The sequence below is a fragment of the Malania oleifera genome, chromosome 2 (genome assembly GCF_029873635.1).
Source record: "Malania oleifera isolate guangnan ecotype guangnan chromosome 2, ASM2987363v1, whole genome shotgun sequence".
NCBI lineage: Eukaryota > Viridiplantae > Streptophyta > Magnoliopsida > Santalales > Ximeniaceae > Malania > Malania oleifera.
In genome coordinates, this window is record NC_080418.1 from 51710922 (window position 1) to 51727547 (window position 16626).

Consider the following 16626-nt stretch of genomic DNA (forward strand, 5'->3'; position numbering starts at 1 on the left):
TGGCCGAGGATTTGAAAATTTGAAAAAGTGGTACGTTGAATATATACATAACTCACAGGGAGCATCAGTTTCATAATTATTTAAATTAAATGTTCTCATCATCTCATAACGTTCATGTCCAAATGCCTGGATGAATAACAATACTACAATGAACCAAATACTATCCACTATTCTCTGCTATTTATATTCTGAATTTAAGATATGGTTGGCATGTATTACTGTCGTGAATATGCTACATGATTGCATGCTAGTCTAGAATGCCTCCTGCATGCCAGATGCAGTTGATGTGTATTGCATGCTGGTAGTGGATATAGGTTCTCATGTGCCTTCAACTTGTTATAAATGCTCTATTGGAACCTATCAGGTGCAGGTTATATGGGAAAACATACAATTTACAGACGGCATGCTACCGAAATTGCATTAAAATTTGACCAAACAAAAAGAAAAGATAGGCTTAGTCGTTTAATGTTAAAATATTTTTGAAAGGATGAGTGAATCTTAGGAATCATAATAAATAAGGCAATGTAGACTTAGTTAATTTAGAATGGACATTAATTAGAGATTCCAATCCATATTGGTGGTTCACAAAAGCATTAGATAAACAGCCCCCTATCCAATTCCTCCACGTAGCACCTGATCCCTTCCTGAAAGGCATTCTATCCAAGAACTCACAACTAGCTCAATCACACTCCTTCTCAAAATTAGAAAATCTAATTTGAACACAATGCCCTTTTTCTATGTACGACGAGCATCCTACCACTTAAATGTCTACTAAAAATAACATACACAATCTGCCTCTCTCCCAAAAAAACACTTTGTGCAAAAGAAATAGTATTACTAAGGAGGAGGTTAGACTTCACGTTCAGAGTCCAATACTCCAAACTTCAAGGTAATATGAACAATATAGGAATAATTGGGATTTGGATGAGATTTGGAAACAATATAGGAATAATTGGGAGTTGTATCATAAAACTTGAAAGTAATATGAACTTTGCAATTTTATAAAGTATATTTATTTTTTACATTGGATTTATAATTATGTAGGTTTTTCCTTAGATTTTTCCGTCATTGAGAAGGGTTTGTTAATTAACTTTTAGGTCTACTTTTGATAACTTCTGTTTTTGATAGTGGGCATATCATTTGCAGTGTGTATACAATGAATGGAGGGGCTTTATCTAGTTTACCCGGTGTTTCTTTTCAAAATTGATTTGAAAAGCGATAAGTCTGCCCATGTAGATGAAATGAATTTTAGCCTTTCATCTGATAGGTTGTCGCTTATAGTTAAAGTATGATTTAAATATTAATTTTATTTCACTTGAATCTTGATGCCCTTCTTGCCGTCATTGCATCCACAAGGCAAGATTCAAGAGAAATAAAATTAATATTTAAATCATACCTTAACTATAAGCGACAACCTATCAGATGAAAGGCTAAAATTCATTTTGTCTACATAGGCAAGCTTATCGCATTTCAAATCAATTGTGAAAAGAAACTTCGGGTAACTAGATAAAGAATCATTGATGCAACCACCACCATCCACGGCCTCGTCGTTCTCTGTCATCCATAACCTCATTGTAGCTAGAGATGGGTATATGTCTAACTTCAGTTTAATACATGATTTAACTTCTGGACTACATGCTTGGACTGGCATATCTTGTGAACTACATGCTAGTAGTGGACATTAGGACTGCATGCTTGATTGGAACGCCACACATACCCTGGCTGATGCAATGATGTGTATTACCTTCTAGTAGATACTTTTAGGTTGTTGCATGTACTTCTTAATCTAAATGACATCTATATGATGCAAAAAAATTATGAATTGCATGCTTTTGTGACTTGCAGGTTTGAAAAATGTTCTATTTATAGACGGCATGTTGCCAAGAATTTGTTGAAAATTTTAGGGAAAGGAAAGAAAAATTCATGAGACCAATTTTGGACTATATGATATAATTTTTCGTTGATTTCTTGCTTGCTTGGTGGTTATGCCAATTTTGGTTGGAGTTTGTTATTTATGTTTCAAGGTTTAAGTTTAATTTATGTACAACCAAAAATTAATTGTTAATTGCCAAAAAAGGAGATTAAAAGTAATATAGGGTCTATCAGAATGGATGGAACACTAGAGGAAGTGGCATTGTTTCCCATGCAAGTCTATAGAAATTTGTTTTCCATTTTGCTTGTTGGTTCCTTCCTCCCACTCATTTTAGAGTAACTAATGGCAATAAGGTTTGATTTTGGGAGGATGCTTGGCCTGGTTACAGTCGTTCGAGTAGATGATACTTCATCTTCTTAAGATTTCCACTCTTCACAATGCACATATCATCTCTTTCTTTTCTTTGGAGAGGAGCTCTCTTTCGTGGGATTTTCATTTTATAGTGAATCTCATACCAAATGTGTCTACTCTCTATGAAATATTGTTTATGGGGATAATCCACTATATTCTGATATATGTGTTTTATGAGATGCATGAACACATTACATTATTTAATGCTTATTATATGAAGCTCATATGCACTCGCAAAATTAATTACTAGTTGGATTATTGTGAACTTTTTATCGTAAACACCTAGGTTTGGAGTATCTCTATGGAAAATGTCATATTTACAGGAAAAATGCTGCCAAAATTTTTCAAAAAGTGTATACTGATTTTTTTAACTTTCTTAATTAATTTGTAAGGTTTGCAACTATGATAATGTCAGGACGATGTCATGCACTATGGATGCAGCTGAAAACTTTCTTTATTATTTGAACAGATTAAATGTATTTGAATTTGAATTTGAATTTGAATTTATATAATCTATTTGTATTTAAATTTGAATTTGTATAATATATTTGTAATTTAATATGAATTAGAATTTTTAATAATTTATGAATTTTATTGCAATTATGAATGTATAAGAAAATGTAATTTAATTGCATATTTTTACAAAAATTAATAATTGGAAACAAAATTAATTTCACTAATAATTATCCAATTTAAGTATTAGTGACGGTGTCAAAATCGTCACTAATACCCTTTTTAAAAAGTTTTAGTGAAGGAATTCAAACCGTCACTAATAATAGCTATGCAGAGCAGTAGTGACGATTCTAAAACTATCACTAATACTAGAGCATTAGTGACGGCTTAACAATCTTCACTGATAGAGTAATAGTGACGATTTAAAAACCGTTACTAATAATAGAGCAATAGTGATGGTTCTAAAACCGTCATTAATAATAAAGCATTAGTGACGGTTTCATGACCATCACTAATAATGGAGCAATAGTGACGATTTTGAAACCGTCACTAATACTATGGCTTTAGTGACGATTCTTGGTCGATCCGGTGTAGAAACTATAGTGACAGACTTAGGTTTTTAGTGATGGTTTTAATCTGTCACTAATACTTTACTATTAGTGACGATTTGGAATATTTATCACTAATAATTATTAGTAACAACTGGTATAGCGACTACTATAAATCCGTCACTAATAATCTTTTTTTTTTGTAGTGATGCTGATCACTCGAGTGTAGGATCTTGAGGACTTCTCAGATGTAGGATTCCGAGAGTCTGCTGATTACTCGAGTATAGGATCTCGAGGACTTCTCAGATGTAGGATTCCAAGGGTCTACTGATTGCTCGAGTGTAGATTCTCGAGGACTTCTCAAATGTAGGATTCCGAGAGTCCATTGATTGCTCGAGTGTAGGATCTCGAGGATTTCTCATATGTAGGATATTGAGATTCTTCTGATTGCTCGAGTGTAAGATCTCAAGGACTCCTCAGATGTAGGATTCTAAGGGTCTGCTGATTGCTCGAGTGTAGGATCTCGAGGATTTCTTAGACGTAGGATTCTGAGATTCTGCTGATTACTCGAGTGTAGGATCTCAATAACTTCTCCGATGTAGGATTCCGAGAGTTTAGTGATTGCTCGAGTGTGAAATCTCGAGGGCTTCTTAGATGTAGAATTCTGAGAGTCTGATGGTTATTCGATGGGAATTCTGGACCAATGGTTAATGATGGCTTAGGTGTAGAGTCCCGATTAGCAAGGCTTTTGAGGAAGACTTGTGTCGAGTGTATAATCACAATGACTTAGGAACTACTCAGGTGTAGGATCACAAGATTCTAATGACTACTCGAGTGTAGGATCTCGAGAATCTAATGAATTGCCTAATTGAAGATGAATGCTCGGGCATAGGATTCCGAGAGCCAAATGAATTGTTGATGAATGCTCAGGTATAGAATCTTGAGAGCTAAATGAATTGTCGAATTAATGATGAATACTCGGGTATAGGATCCCGAGAGCCTAATGAGTTGTCGAATTGACAATGAATTCTCAGGTATAGGATCCCGAGAGCCAGATGAAATTTTGAATTGATGATGAATGCTCAGGCATAAGATCTCGAGAGCTAGATGAATTGTCGAATTGATGATGAATGCTTGGGTATAGGATCCTATACCTGAGAATTCATTGTCAATTCGACAACTCATAGGATCCCGAGAGCTAGAAGAATTGTCGAATTGACGATGAATGCTCGGGTATAGGATCCTGAGAGCCAGATGAATTATCAAATTTGAAGATGAATACTCGGGTATAGGATCCCAAGAGCCAGATGAATTGTCGAATTGAAGATGAATACTCGGGTATAGGATCCCGAGAGTCAGATGAATTGTCAAATTGAAGATGAATGCTCAGGTATAGGATCTCGAGAGCTAGATGAATTGTTGATTTGATGATGAATGCTCAGGTATAGGATCCAAAGAGGTAGATGAATTGTCGAATTGAAGATGAATGCTCGGGTATAGGATCCCAAGAGTTAGATGAATTGTTGATTTGATGATGAATGCTCGGGTATAGGATCCCGAGAATCAGATGAATTATTGAATTTGAAGATGAATACTCAGGTATAGGATCCCGAGAGCCACATGAATTTTTGAATTGATGATGAATACTCAAGTATAGGATCCCAAGAGCCATACGACCTAATTCGGTCCTAAAGGCTGGTGCCCCAGCTTTAAAATGGATGCTAAAATTTGGACTAGGGTCGATTGCCCCAATTTTAGAGCGGAAGATTTGACTAAGACGTGGGCCAGTTGCCTTAATCTCAGGGTAGATGAATCGATTTGCACCTGGGCCAGTTACCTTAGATTTTTTTTTTTGGCAAGACATGGATTGCTTAAACAAGGATGACAAGACAAATGTGAACGAATGATGCTATATGGTGTATGCATGTTACTACTTATGACGCTAGAAAGCAAAGATGTATGCATGCTACTTGATATGATACCAGATCATGGGAATATGTATGCATGTTGCATGATATGATATGTATGCATTTTTTGTGCAATACATGAAACGCATGACGATGCATGAACTTCCTTTCTCCAATGTACCTGTAATCAACCAATCAATCTATGATCTTGGCTATGTTGCCTCTCAATTGGTTCCCTTGAAACTAAACTCGAAACCTGCCCCAGCTGAATGGATCTAAAACTGATCTTGGTCTGATATTCTTAACGAAGGTGGTCAACTTGGCTCAAATGAAACTCAATCACAAAATTTGTGCCAGTTGAATAGATCTATAACTGATCCTGGCCCTGTTTTCTTAATGGAGGTGGTCAACTTGGCTCAAATGAAACTCAATCACAAAATCTGCCCTAATTGAATGGATCTATAGCTGTTCTTAGCCTTGTTTTCATATTCTAATCTAATGAGAAGGTGCTTGAATGGGTCCCACTGAACTCAACTCGAAATTTGTCCCAGTTGAATTTATCTACCACTAATCTTGACCATGTTGTTAGATTCTTATTGAATAAGCAGATGTCTAAAATCTGACATGACATTTGCCCCAGTAAGATTATTTTGTGACTGATTCTACCCGCATTGTACATTCCTAACGGGGACCTTCTCTACAATGAGTCTATTAGTGATTCCAAAACTCTTCGACTATCTGTCCTCTTTTCAAGCTTGGAAGAGTAAGAAGGTTTTTTTTTTTTTAAATGAGGAATGATTATGCAATTATGACATCAACTTGTTAAATCAAAAGGTCACCCGCATAAAAATAAATATTTTATCATGTTCCAATGCTATTACAAGAAAAATTCATATCAGTATTCAAAAGCCATATGACATTGATGTTAGTTTACCAGACTGAATGACTGATCTTTGACTGCCTCAGTTTTATCGAGGGCCACTTCTCCTCTTTTCGTCTCACTCTGCAGTGAAACCACTTGAAATCTCTCGTTTAACTGTTACCTTTAGTTTAGTCAAGTTCAGTCCATGTTTTGATCTCAAGATGGTATTTAAAACTCGAGACGAAACATAGGCTCAGGGATACAGGTTTTCAGAATAAAAGGGAAACTAAGGCCAAAAAATCTCATCCCATAATGATGTTTTATGCCCCCAATTTGAGTTGAGGCACTTGCAAGATATTGACCGAACTTGTCATTTAGACAAGTTTCCTACGTACCTTTTCAGGATCAGGTCATTACGTAGTTCAGACTCAACATTGAGTCTGACAAATCATTTGAGACAACAATGTACACCAATCTGGTCAAGACTTTCATTTGGACTGTAATGTAGGCTATGGGTATGGGTTAAAGAAGAAAAGAGTTAAATAAGGCTCAAAATCGTCGATTTTATCAAGGGTAATATGGTCAAAGATCACATATGTAGTATGTCCCTTATTTCTTCCTTTCCTTTTCCTTTTCTTGTTCTTTTTCCTTCCCTTTTTTTTGTTCATCTTCTTCTTCTTCTTTTACCGCAACTTTCGCTTTTCCTTTTATAAAAGAATCTTAACTTCATTTTCATTTGAACTTCATTTGGGACTGGCCCTTTTAAAATTGCCCCAGTGTGGGGTGTGATCTTTTGACAAGTTAATCAATAATTAAATTTTCCAGGATTAAAAGGCTTGCAATGGATTTCTTCTTTGAATTTCTTTTGGGTATCAGAAAAATGGCCTGCCATCATTTCGATAGCCCATTTTGTCTCATATGACTCACCAAACGCTAGGAGACCCAACCCAGGTTAAACTTTTGGTGAACTAACTTTTAAGAAAAGACTGGTTTAACATTCAGGCTTAACTTGGTCAACAATTGGTAAATCAATATTTGGTTTTTTTTTTGGATAAATGGTCGGCCAAAGATGACCATTTATCATTTGATCAAAACATGAATAACGAATTGACTTGAAATTCTTGGCACAACACATATATTTTAGTGAATTCCTTTGAGATTCTTTATTTCTTCGCAACATCTGAGTTCATAGGGTGAGGGAAATTGTTTCATCTTCTTCTACTTCCACCTCCCGTGTTTGGTTTTCAAAATTAACATCACTTTCTAGCTTATGAATATTGATATTATTATTTTCCTTATCTTAGGATAAAACACGAGTAGAAAATTTTTTGGCAATTGGACTCTTGACATAAGTGATATGAGAATGCATAATTTCATTTCATTGATAGAAATAAAATCTTTCGAGACAAAGGCGTTAACGGATTATCAGAAGAAAAGGAATTAAAATGAAATAAAGTAGATAATCAAAAACTTGCCCCTTGTGTACTTTTGCTTCTACAATCAAAGAGTAAATCTATCCATTCAGGCTTCTTACAAGAATTTTGGAATCCATAATTTGACATATTCTTTTGTCTAACCTCGGCTCCCAGATCTTCTTACAACATATTAACCATTTCTTTCCCAGTGATTGGGTAGGCGGTTACTCTGGATCCCTGGCTGCTTATCATCGAAGACCAACCAACCGGCATCCCTCAATGATTGTACTTTGTGCTTAAATGTCTAATAGTGGTCAACGAAGTGACCCAGAGAATTGGAGTGATACGCGCACCTAGCATTTGGGTCATACCATTGTGGTAGGGGGTGTCGTACTGCTACTCTAGGGATCATTGAAATAAGCCTTCTTTCGAGCAATTGGGGGAACAATTCCGAATAGGCCATGGGAATTAGTTCCACCCTATTAGGACCATTTCTCTATGTCTGAACATTTTTCTGTGTGAGCGTAGGCCCATAGGGAACAAACTGAGACCCTGCACCTGTATACGGTATATGATTAACAAAATTTATTCTAAGCCCTTAGCTATGACCTCTTTGGTGTTGTCGCCCTTGAATCTTATGAGCTTCCTCATCCTTCTTCCTATTTTTCCATTTCTTGTCAGAACCGGTTTCTTCGCCACTACTTCTAGCTCTTCCGAATTTGATGGCCATTTCAATTCTCTCTCTAGTAGAAACAATATCCATGAAGTCATGGGGGGTCACCCCTAAAAGATGCCCAAAGTATGGATCTTTCAATGTATTCACAAATAGGGAGATAGCCTCCCTATCTTCCACCGGAGGGCTCACTTGGACGGATACGTCCCTCCACCTATACACGTATTCTTTGAATGTTTTGTTAGGTTTCATTTGCATGCTTTGTAGGGTCATAAGATCAGGTGCCATTTCTATCACATGGCAGCACTGAGCTATAAAAGAATTTTCCAGATATTCCCAAGTACGAATTCAAGCTCGATCCTGCTGAATGTATCATCTGATAGCCGCTCCAGTCAAGCTATCCTGAAAGCAATACATCATCAACCTCTCATCGTTAGTGTGTGTAGCCATTTTTTGGCAATAGATGTGCAAGTGGATCCGAGGACAGTGGGTTCCATCGAATTTTTCAAACTTCGATACTTTAACTTTCAACAGCAGGATGACCTTTGGCATGAGGCACAAGTTATTAAGATCAACGAAGTCAAATGTATTAGATCCCTCAATGGCTTTTAGGTGCTTCTCCAGAACGTCATAACGACGCTCAGCCTCAGATATGTTCATCCCCATATCAGAAGCTACCAGTGGGGGAGTCCCTGCCACTGGGAACCCTTGTGCTGGCACAGTAGGGATGAATAAAGATATATTTGGCATTGGGCCCTCCATGACGTCGGGTGGTGGAGCTGACATTTGTCCATGAACTGGGGTGAACCCCGAAGGATTAGTGGGGTTCGTATCTATCTCAGGATCATTCTGTACCGCTTTTCATTTATTCATCAATAATTCCAGGATTTTGCTCATTTTCTTATTCAATTCTTCTTGTCTTTGTTCTATGCCCAGGACCCTATTTTCCAATTCTTCGCTCATTTCTCTTGCCCTTCGCCTGGTATTATATGGCTGCGTAGTAGTCTCAATATTGATTTTGATTACTCAGGCAGCTTCTTTCCTTAAGAGAGTTGCGGATCAAAACATCCTTTTTTAGAACAACGAATGCATGACTATGTGATGCATGAATGCGTGAGTATTGAATGCATGACCATGGGATGCAATAGGTGTTTATGCATGGATGTAACTAGTGCAAAAATACATACAAATAGGGATATGAACATGTATGCAGCCTATCGTGCATGGCTATGCATGAAATTATGCATGACTGCAATGTAACCTAAATAACTACTTGACCAGAATTCTAGAAAAAATTTCACTAATAAGAGATTTCAAGATTAAGATGACCATTAATAGACCACTATTTCAATTAAATTTCTCCCTCCACCATTCCTTTCCTTGATGATGGTCCATGTGTCTTAGATCCTATGAAGAATCAGGTTATGATCTGGGTTTGGGATTAACTCGGGCACGTCAACCCATTAGGTTAGTTCAACGCAGACTTGTGGACCTTAATGTGCATTTAGACCTTGAGTATTTTAAAAATATATGTATCAAACTATTTTATGATGGGATCAAGCCCTAGTTTAAAAGGAGTTGGGCTTGGATTACTTAGAAAATGTTGGCCTGGATTTATAGGTAATAAGGTCGAGGCCAACTTTTTAAACATGGGTTTGACCTTTTTTGAAAATCAGGCCTGGGCCGGGTTTTAGATAAAGGTTGGGCCTAGGCCTGTTTTTAAAAAAATTGGGCTCGAGTTATTTGATAAGGGTTGGGCCGACCCATATTTTAGAATGCTTAGGCCAAGTGCTTTATTTTTTGAAAGGAATGGGTTATGGTCTCATTATTGGGCTTTTTCAGAATACTGGCTAAGTAGTATGCATGTCTAAAAGGGATGCAAAATGCATGACATAATACAAAGTATTTCAAAACATATATACAAAAGATTGTACGTGGAGAAGGATGTGGCTCCTGTCCCGACCCAGGGTAGGTTTGTATATACGGGGTTCTACAGGGCTCTATCCTATGGAGGGAAGACTATAGATAAGTATGTGCGGGTAGGCTCTAATCCCTATTGAAAAAAGGCCCCCAGTTTGGAATTCCATTCTTGCCCATAGGGGTCCAGAAAAAACCCGCACTGAGTGGAGTGGTTCGCGGGTCCCATCAAGCTCTGCCACGAAGGGACTGACTCTATTACATTCCTATCTAATCCTAACATGGAAAGCCCGGGTATAGAGCGTAAAAGTGTGTGAATCTAACCTAATCTCGCTACCCCACATGCATGTCATATGCTTATTCACAATTAATCACATGTTTATTCAAGTAACAAATGAAAGTATTTATAAACAATCACATGCTTACGGAAACTAGATATTTACGATTAACACACTTAATCTAAAAATTTGGAAATAAAATAATTACAATTAATATTCTTAAAAAAAAATTGGAAAGAAGATATTTACAATTAGTATTCTTATCTAAAAATTTGGAAAGAAAATATTTACAATCAATATTAAAAATTTGGAAAGAAGATATTTACAATTAATATTCTTATCTACAAATTTGGAAAAAAAATATTTACAATTAATATTAAAAATTTGGAAAGAAAATATTTACAATTAATATTCTTATCTACAAATTTGGAAATAAAACATTAACAATATATTAAAAATTTGGAAAAAAAATATTCACCATGAATATTCTTATCAACGAATTTGGAAAGAGAATATTTACAAAAAATTTGGAAAGAAAATATTTACAATTAATATTCTTATCTAAAACAATTTGGAAAGAAAATATTTACAATTAATGTTCTTATCTAAAAAAATTTGGAAATAAAATATTTATAATTAATATTCTTATCTAAAAAATTGGAAAGAAAATATTTACAATTAATACTAAAAATTTAGAAAGAAAATATATACAATTAATATTCACAAAACGAGGAACAACTAAAAAATTTATTTAATTTGAACTCGAGATAATTTCTAATTAATTACTGGCTCGACTCTCTACAGTCCCCAGCGGAGTCGCCAAGCTGTCGCGACGTCTTAGCGCGCGTGCCCCGGGGTGGCAAAATAAAAATGGTGTGGTTTAAATTTTTGGGAAAAATAGGAATAGAGCCGCCACTAACCTTTTAGTGTGATTAGAACACTTAATTACTACCCAATTAAGGGTAGAATGGGTCTACGTTACCAAAGTTAGGGTCGGGAGTTCTGTTATACAAGGAGAATGTACGAGCACCCCCTACACGCCCGTTCTTACGAACGCTATGTAATTAACTATGAAATTATCCCTAAGTTTATTTAAAAAGTCTTTAGGTTATTCCTTTTGTGAATTTACAAATACACATGCAAAATAAATGAGTAAACAAATTATACAAAAATATATGTAATATATATATTCCCTCATAACCAAAGGTATGTGAAGCCCGAAAGCTCATACCCTCGCATTAAAATCATAGCGATAAAAATCAAGAAAATATTTAAGAAAATACACTCCCAAATTTTGAAATTGTATAAAAATTTTTATAAGAAAATACTAGTATGGGAGGTTTTAAAATATATTAATAGGATAAGATGTTAAGCTAGCATAATGCATATAATATTAATAATAACACATCAAATGTCAAAATATGTAATAAAATACCATATATATTACAACACTAAAGCTACTATAAAAAGTAATACCTTATATATTAAAAATACTAAAAATACCCTAATAGGTAATACTAAATATCAACATAGTAATAATATTAGATACCATAATAAGAACACCATAATGCAGCAAAATACTAAATATAATATGTACTACTAAACATAGACATATAATAATACGGAAATGTCATAATATCATATATACTATCATAACAAGAATTATACCATAATAGTAATCCACCACAATAATAATGAGAAAACCACATAATGATAATCCAAAACCATAAATATTGAACATATAATTTGAATGTTGCCCATTTAAATAAATACAACCAAAACCTTAAATATTAAATCTGTCATAATGATAACACCCTTATATATGAACATGATAAACTGCGAAAAATACTAAATATTTTAAAGTGCTAATATGTGTATTCATACATTAAGCCTAACCACCAATAGTAAAGAACACCATAAGTAATTGAACTTGAACATTCATTAACAATGAAAACCCTACATGAAAGACATGAACATGAACACTAATTATAAGGACAAATATAATAATATATGCATATGAAAAAAAACAATAAAAAAATTTAAACATGAAGGAATATTATGAGAACAAAAATCCTGCCACAAGAAAAATAAACTAGTTAATATTTACCATTGTAAAAATTTAAACATGGATGTTAAGCACTAAAGATAATATTACTATATTACAAATCCTATGACAATAGTATTAAGGAATATATACAATAGCTTAAACATTAATATTACATAAAACACATTAAAACTCCTCTCTAATTATCTAGCAAATAACAAGTAAAATAAAATAAAATAAATGAATAAATAAATCTAAACTTAACAAAATAATAATAAATAAGAGTCAGTATGTGTAAACAGCATAATATACAGATGCGAAAATAAAATTAAAAAAAAACTTAAACTTTATATATTGAAATCCAAACAACACCAGTATATATATATTTGTGTGTGCGTGTGTATATAGACAGCATGCAGAGACGCTCACCAGGAGGCCTCTCGTGGGTCGTGTGTGCATGTGAGCCCGGGGAACTCACCAGGGGGGAATTGCAGGGACTGAGTATCGATCGCCAGAGGTTCCGCAGCAGACGGAGATGACGACGGTGGTCGAAGGTTAAGCAGGGGGCGTCGTGGGGACACAGGATGAGCTCAACGCCGACGGGGAGATTTACCGGAGCAGGAGAGTGCTGCTGCTACTATCGCCGGAGCTGCGACTCGAAGAGGAAGGTTTCGGCTGCTGGTGTCGGGTCGCTGGAGTGGTGCAGAGGCTAGTGCTGGCTTCCTGGAACTGGTGTGGTGCAGGGGGACTCGCTAGTGGTCCGCGGAGAAGGGAAGATGTTGGATGATGGTGTTGCAGCAGATTCAGCCGGAGGAGTGGCCGAGAGCTTCTGATAGGTGGCTGGGGTGGGGAGTAGCCGAAGATGAGGTGGTACGGTGGTGGCTGGGGTTGGTGTCGGCTGCTGGGGCTGTGCAGAGAGAGTGATGGGAACGGGGGAGACGGCTGTTGCAGCAGGGGAGCAGAGGGAGAAAGAGAGAAAGCAGGGGAGAAAGAGATGGGCGAGAAAGAGAGGGAAGAGCTGAGACTCAGCGAGGGAGGGGGGCGCCGGATTCTGAGAAAAAATGGAACTTAGATTTTTATTTTTATTTTTATTTTTATTTTTTTGTGTTGTTTTCTTGCCCCCGGGCGCTGTGTCCATGATGGTCGTGGAGCTGTGAGTTTTATAGAAAAAAACAAGGGAGTTGGGGAGGGGGGAGGGGGGCGTGGGGGGAGGGAGGAGAGGAACACTATGGTTTCCGCCCCCCTCAATTTCTTATCTTATAATAATAATAATAATAATAAATAATCATAAAAATAATAATAATGAGTACTCGTAAAAATAATAATAATAATAATAATAATAGTAAATATTATAATAATAATAATACTACTAATAATAATAATAATTTAAAAATAAAGATAATATTAATAATAATGATGATGATGATGGTAATAATATTGATAATAATAATAATAATAATAATAATAAAGGTATTAATAATAGTAAAATATTCATAAAGTAATAATAATAATGATAATAATAATAATAATAATAAATGATAATAAAAATAATAATAAAGATAATAGAAATAATAATAATAAATACTTTTGTTATATTGGGCCTGAGAAAAAATGGGATGTCTACACTTAGAACAATTTTGGAACTCATGTTCCTATACCTTTCAGCTTACGGTAATTGGCCATTAGAGCTGCTTTACAAACCTGGAACATTTTACATACAATAGTTCATTCCATACTTATTTGGTATACAACAAATCATATCGTTTTCAATTTGAGAATACAGTTGAATACAAATATAGGTACAGTCATCTCAATATCACAGTTTTATACAACATACGATTTTCCAACAGAAATAAAGATGATACCCGAAACCCCCAAATTTTCCCAAAACAGTAACCAAAAAATCCCGTATTTTCACCCAATAATTTTTTCCAAATAAGTAGTTATTGACCTTATTGGTCATATTTCGTTTTGATTATGACAAATACTCTGAGATTTAATGGTTGATGAGTTTGTGTGCAGGACCAATTAGAAGTATCATATGGTGCACGCACATGGCACATAAAGTGAAGACTTGAAGACCTTGAAATTGTTTTCATATTATATTGTCATTTAATCCTTTATTTGGGTCTATAATAGTAACATAGAAACATGGTCTGTAATAATTATTGTCTTACCTACATGGTAGGATGGATAAGCTCAATACCATAGATGGATCTTAGGGAACACCATTCGGTCCACCGACGCCAGATTTTTGGGGTTAATTCTCAAGTGCCTTGGACTGACCTTAGGACCCACAAATATGCATGAAAAAGTTCCCTATTGCATTAAAAATAAACATTATATGAATATGGTTAATATACAAAGGAAATAGAACTAAAATCTATGAAAAATACATGTTCGGTCGACCGAACTTAAAAGGGTAATTTCTCACGGCCAATCGAATCGGCCTAGGTCAACAGTCTGATTATGGCTCGGTCGACCGACCTAGATTAGTTCAATTTTGCTGGTCGACTGAATCGGTGATCGGATCAACTATTTGACCACTGCCCGGTTGATCAAACCATGCCCAATTCAAATCACCCGATTGACTGAACTCCCTCCAAGTCAAACATTTGACCATACGGTCGACCGCGCCTAATTATTAAGCCAACCACTTGGCCAACCGAGTTCCAATGTGTGTTTGGCCAACTGTCTAGTTGACCGAATTACTTAGTTCAAAATCTTCCGATCGACCAAACCGTGCAAAAAAAAGAAAAATTGCCTTAGAACCCGGTTGTCCAATCAACTGAACTTTTAGTTCAAATCATGCTCGGTCGACCGAATTTGCACAACTCGGTCAACCAAACCTTGCCTTCGGTCAACTAGTGCTCTCGGGTTGCCATATTATTTTTACCGCAGTTAAAGTTTTTAAATAGGGTTAATTGTGTTAAAATGTTTTAAAACAATAATAATAATACTCTATATGTCCCCAACGGCTATAATTTTTCTCATTTTTATATATAACCTTTCATTTGCAAAATTAAGGGGTGATTAGGGTTTTAGATTAGCAAAAAAAATTCTCTGAAAATTTTAGTACCCAAAATCTTCCCTACTTCCATATTCTTCATACTCAAAGCTATATACTCTTCCATTGATCATTCTATTGCAAAACCCTTTTGAGAAAGAGTATTTTGAGTTGTTCCATATAGTTCCTATGTGCTTACACTCTCCTATAAGTGCATAGATTTTTTATTTTAGTGAGAGTAAGCTTAGAGGTGTTCCCAGTGATTTAATTCATAAGTTCATTTTTGGGAAACCTTCTTAAGCTCGTGAGTCTTTACATTCTCATTGAAAGACTTAAAAGCTTGTCTTGTGTTGTGAAGAAAAATATTTTAAAGACTTGTTTTTCAAAAATATCTCTTGTGCTTGAGCTTTTGAAAATCTTGTTTGAGATATTTGATTTTCATATTGAAGGTTAAGCAAAGATTTCTCTAACGATTTAATTTGATAAATCTTGTGTGGGAAAAATCCTATAACTAAGTGGGTCTTTGCATTGTTATTGCAAGACTCATTCGGGCTTGTATTTTGTGTGTGCAAAAATATTTTTACTAGATTATTTTTCAGTATCTCCTTGTGCTTGAATATTGAGAAAGTATTGTTTATAGATATTTAGAGTATCCTTGTTTGTAATCTTTGAAACCTTAAACTTGTGATTGAGATATAGTGATACATAGTTTCAAAGATTGGTCTAAAATACACTCTTGTGCTTAATTAGATAAAATGATTATTCGGAGTGTTGATTGCACACGTAGAGCACCGAGCTTATAGTTCATACATTCTTGAGGTGCATTGATTGATTAATTATACTATGTTTAGTGGTACATAATTTGCTTAATGTAAGATTTGTTGCAACTTATGCTTTGATACCAATTGAAACTAAAGATGCAATCCCAAGAGGGGGGATGAATTGGGTATTTAAAAATTATTTATAGAAATTTAAGTTTATTTTAAACCTTTTTAATTAATCCAACTGCAACCTCACTCCAATATCAATCACAATATGCTAACCAGTAAATGTACTATACTAATCAACAATCCTAGGTATATATATGAATGCTAAAAATACAATCCAAATTTAAACTTTAGTTATTTCAATATTTAGTTCTGAATTTCAGCAACAATCAATGATTTTCTCAAGGCACAATTTCAGCAATACAAGTTAGGTTATTTTTATGCTTATGTTTCAATTAAATAATCAATCAC